We start from the raw sequence: 5,389 nt of genomic DNA on the forward strand, positions 1-5,389 counted from the left end.
GCCTTATATCCTTCCTTTTCTCCCTTTTGCAGGGATCCCCTTTCTTCCGGGGGGGGGGGGGGGGGGTTTCCCTTTTATACTAGTGTTCGTTTCCCCCTTTAGAGTCCACGTGTAAGTTTTTCTTTCTGGGGTGTAGACCTGTCCTGTCAACCCATACCTAGAGTGGTTAGGGGTCGTTGGGAAAGTTAAAGGGCGTGGTTTAGAGTATAGGCTTGTCAGATATAGGGTTTTATATTATGATGTTGGCAGTTTTTTCCCTTGCCCTGCCCCTGCACTGAGTTTGCCCCTTTCTTCAGGCATTTCGTGAGGAGCTGAGCGTGAGTTTGTCCTTGGCAATATCCTTATGCTCCTTTTGGGATTTCATTATGCGTCCTCGGCAATGGCTCTCCTCGGCTTGGGCCTTGGGCCTTAATGTGGAGTGGGCCTGGGCCGCAAATTCTCTGGCCCCACAGGTAGGTTCTCGTGCATAGTACTAGTTAGCGACTAGTTTTCTTAATTTTGGTACCAAGTGAGTTGTCCCTTCATTCATCTAAGTAAAATCATCTCATTTTTTTTTTTTTTTTTCATTTTTTGCAATGAATTATAATTTTTTTTTCTAAATGTAAGTTTTCAATGACGAAAAATCTTTCCTCACTCAAATTTGTCACTAAAAATACATTTTGTTATAGTGTTAGTACTATTTTTGAATATTTTCATGTGTAAGCATGAGTTACAATCTAGTATATATTATTTGGGTTATGTAAACTGGTGCTTTTAGGATAATTATTAATAAACAATTTTAGAAAAATTTTGATACAACTTTTATGGAAAATAGAAAAAACTGTCAAAACATTAATTGTTTTTTTCTTTTCCCATAAAAACATTCCTACAAAGGTTCACTAACAAATGCCCTTAGAGCATCTGTCAAAAATTAAAGTAAAAGTATATATAATCATAATTCAAATTAATTTCTAATTATTATCTAATTTTGCGTTATATGTCCAATTTAATTTTCTTAATTTTTGTGTAAATTCGCTTATTCATAATACTTGCACGAAGATTGAGGTGATCACCTCAATCACCCAAGTAAGACCACCTTATTATTATTATTACTATTAAATATTTTGATGCATACGCATAGATTACAACTTAGTATAATTAATATGGAAGTTCAACAAATGATTAAACCAATTTATTTTGATTTTATGTCAACTTTCTCAAGTTATATTTGAAATTTAATCTAATTTCATGTCAAGTTTCCCTTTAATTTAGTCTTATTTCAACTCCAATTAAAAGTGCTTCATGGCACGTAATATGAAAGAACTAATTCCCCAAATCTGAAAAAAATCATACATAAAAAAAATATAAAATCATAGATCACAAAATGAAGTGTTAAGAATGGGTCATATAGACAACTTTCAAGCAATTATTTTAGACTGAATCTAAAATGTGCTAGCATATCAAGCTTGACATAAATTATTGTTGGAGAATATAAGAAGTTATATCTCAAATAATGGAGTAAAACAATTAGTAACTTCTGTCTAATGATAGAACTATTATTAGGAGTGGACTTCATAGATTGAAACTCAAAAGAAAAAAAAAATTAGTAACTTGTTGTTAAATAGTTACAACGACGTGGGTGGCAAATATTGTTGTAAACTAGATCACTTTCTTAAAAATTCCTTCCTCTCAAAAAGTTATATATACACATACATATATATATATATATATATATATGGATGTAAGAGAGAGAAGATGGCTATGGAAGGAAGTTAAGGAAAAACCTTTCTCCTGATTCTTGAGAAGAGTTTTTACTGGTGTGCTATTTATAAGCCTAACTCTTTCCATAATAGATCAAGAACAAACGCTTAGTTAAAGTAAATACAAGAAAATGATTTAGGAGTACTCTCATCCGATTATGTGAACAAAATGTATTTTAGCTCATAAAAAAAGTCTTTTTATCTATTTACATAACCACTTTTACAATACACATTATATTTCATTCTTCATTTTGCAATACATTATATAAGAATTTTTTTTTCAAACAACACACACACACACACACAGATACATAAGCTACAATCGTGTCACAACTATTTTTATTATTGTTGAAGTCCCTTTACATTTATTTCGATAAGTAAGAGTCAACAACAGATTCTAAAACACAACAAGATAACGAGGAAAGATTAAGTAGAGATTGAATATGCACAATAATGACCTATTAAAGGAGGATAGATCAAGAAGAGTACAATATTGGTGCTAGATAGAAAGGATTTTTCCGAAATGCTATGAGAGCGTTAACTTCAGTCATGTCCAAGTCTTCTCCTTGTGCATTAATGGTAGGTGACATCCAATCAAACCAACATAAGAGGTTGGCAAGCACATATTCCACTACAGCAATGCCAAATGTCAATCCTGGGCACCCCCTTCTCCCACCTCCAAATGAGATGAATTCGAAGTTTTGACATATGAAATCAACTAGGTTGTTTGTGAATCTCTCTGGGATGAATTCTTCTGGCCTATTCCATAGTTTAGGGTCCCTTTGGATTGCCCATACATTGGCAAATACTCTTGTTTTCTATGGAATATCATAACCTCCAAATTTTAAACTTTCTAATGTTTCTCGGGGTACAGAAAGCGGAACTAGTGGATGCAGTCTTAGACTTTCTTTGAGGATACATTTCAAGTAATCCATTTGACTGATATCATTGACGTCTATCTTTGACTTATTTCCCACCACTCTTCTTACCTCCTCTTGTGCTCTTTTCATAATACTTGGATTTCTTATGAGCTCTACCATTACCCATTCCAAAGTTGTCGTAGTTGTATCACTTCCTCCAACAAACATATCCTGAAATTATGATAAAATAAAACTTTAGGTATGTTTCCAATGGTAGTAGCTAGATTACCTCCATCTAAAATGAATCTATTTTATGGTTAGATCAAATATTACAAATCTGAAGATATATCTTGTGCCACATCATTTAAAATTTTAAATGACATAGTAGGTAGCACTTTATATATTATCAATTTCAAAATCATAAAATTATAAGAACAGTGTCTGAAAGAGAGAGAGAGAGATACTAGTAGGATTGCTTTGAGGTTGTCATGGCTAAGCTCAAAGTCAAGCATGCTATACTTTTGAAGTTGGAGGAGAATATCTGCAAAATCTTTCTTATTAGGATGTTCATCATCATCACTTTTCATTGTCTTGTGTTCTTCAACCACTTGATCAAGAAAAGTATCTAGTTCTCTACAAGTGGATTTTAGACTTGGTTTAAATCCCATTAGAATGTCAATCCAACCCAAATAGGGGAAATAATCTACCCAAGAAAAAGCTGCAAGTAGCACCATTACCTTTCTTAGTAGTTCTAAAGACTTGCCCTTACCATCCACTTCTTCAAACTTTTTACCAAACACACATCTTGTAACGATGTTGTTTGAGTTTTCAATCAATAACTCACTTAGATTAATAGAAACCCCTTTGAGGCACAAGTCATGTACCTTATTGATCAATATAGAAACTTCTTCTTCCCTTATATATTGAAAAGATTGCACTCTTTTGAGGCTCAAAAGTTCTAGGACACAAATTTTCCTCACTTGCCTCCAATATTCACCATAGGATGAGAATGATAGGTCTATGCATCCATAGAGTAAGGAATTGGTAGCCATGGTTTTTGTAGATGACACCACAAGTGTTGGTGCATGGCCAAAGTAGAAGAACATTATAGGGCCATGCTTCTTAGAGAGGGCTTGAAGAGAACGGTGTGGAAGTGAGCCAAGCTAGTGAAGGTTGCCAATGATTGGTAGCTTTGGTGGGGATGGAGGTAAATTGGGGTTTCCAATAATTCTAATGCATTTGAAAACAAAAAGAAAAGAGAAAAGGAAAAGAAGAGGGAGGAGGGGAATGAAGGTTATTTTGTATAGCTCTTGCCATGGTTGTTGGAACAATGGTAGAATAACCATTTCCTCTTTTTAAGTATTTACCACAATGCAACTAACAACTACAATCACAAGATATATATAGAAGCCTATAGTAAAGTCTCTTTTTTTTTTGGGAGGGGGGGAGGGGGGGGGGGGAGGTAATACCCAGGGGAGAAGTTAATTAAGGAATTGATATAATTTGTGGGTTCAAGTTAGCTCAACTAGTAAAGTTTATTGTTGTCAGATAAGAATTTGGGATTTGATCCCTGCCTACAACGAAAACTAATTGGTATCTTGGTTTGATAATAAAAAGCAATCATTAGGAACAGATGCCAAAGATTGAAATTATGTCTAAAAAAAATATTATATTAATCACTCAATCTTGTCTTTTTTATATAGTGGGAGACTTCATACTTAATTAATTATATACATTACTCATACGTGAATATTACAACAATTTTATAAAACGAAACTTCCTATCAAAATTTATGTAAAATAACATTAATTAACTGTAGTTAGTGAGATCTGCCTTTGGTTAAATTTAACAGTTTAGTCTTTAATTAGCCTTCATTCCCAGTAAAACCTCTTTCATTAATTTCTAGCAAGATTAGAAGTTGTGGGTACAGGGTTTTTCATATTTTTCATTGATTAAAGTAAATCATTATTATTCAACACACAGGAAAGTATTATGATTTGGGAATGTGAGGTGGTTTTTCAGTAAAATAAGGTCCTTTAATTTTGAGAGCTTTTGATTAGATTTTTTTTTTTTTTTTTGAGAAATAATTACAATATGCTGCTAATCTCGCAGCTCAAGCCCTTTCCCCCCTAGACCCCCAAGCACTTTGTGCATGAAGAGGTGCCAATTCAGTTACAAGGCCTTTGGCTCTTTTAATTAGATGTTGAGTACAAAGCTTGCATAGGAATATTGTTATTATCTTCCTTTAATTATTCTTACATCCAATTCTTGAAAGAGATTGATACATGATGAAACATGTTGTATAGGCCATGATTAACTATTGACTCACAAGGCAATAGGGACACTAGGAGAAGGTGGAGAATGGTTGTTGCATCAAGGGAGGCCATGGAGACTGAGTTAGGGATAGACCCACATTGACTCTAAGGGAGCTTCTTAGGACCTCTTGATAAGTCCAAAGTCACACAACAAATTTTACAACATGAGGTGAAAAGTTGTTAATATTTGATAATAAATGTAGTGTCAGTATTGAACTCATATGAAAATTAATAATAACTTACCAACTAAGCAATTATGAAATTTATTGTGAAAACTATTGTGCATATAGTATAATTCTTAAGGCCTCTTCCTCTGTTTTCTTCCCCAAATTTATTTATATAATAAGGGATTTACTATCGTGTGCCCTAAGAGATCATACATTAGTAAATCATTTTAGAAAACTGTTTATGAAAAATTGAAAAAACTACTAACTTTTTTTTAAATGGTTTTTTTAAAATATCCATAAAAATATTT

General features: G+C 33.2%; 1 pseudogene; it reads right to left on the reverse strand.

Annotated features, from left to right (window-relative positions):
- Positions 1–2,215: 2,215 nt before the first annotated feature.
- On the reverse strand, positions 2,216–3,945 carry LOC126704284 (phenylacetaldehyde oxime monooxygenase CYP71AN24-like; annotated as a pseudogene).
- Positions 3,946–5,389: the final 1,444 nt, after the last annotated feature.

The sequence above is a fragment of the Quercus robur genome, chromosome 10 (assembly GCF_932294415.1).
Source record: "Quercus robur chromosome 10, dhQueRobu3.1, whole genome shotgun sequence".
Classification (NCBI taxonomy): Eukaryota; Viridiplantae; Streptophyta; class Magnoliopsida; order Fagales; family Fagaceae; genus Quercus; species Quercus robur.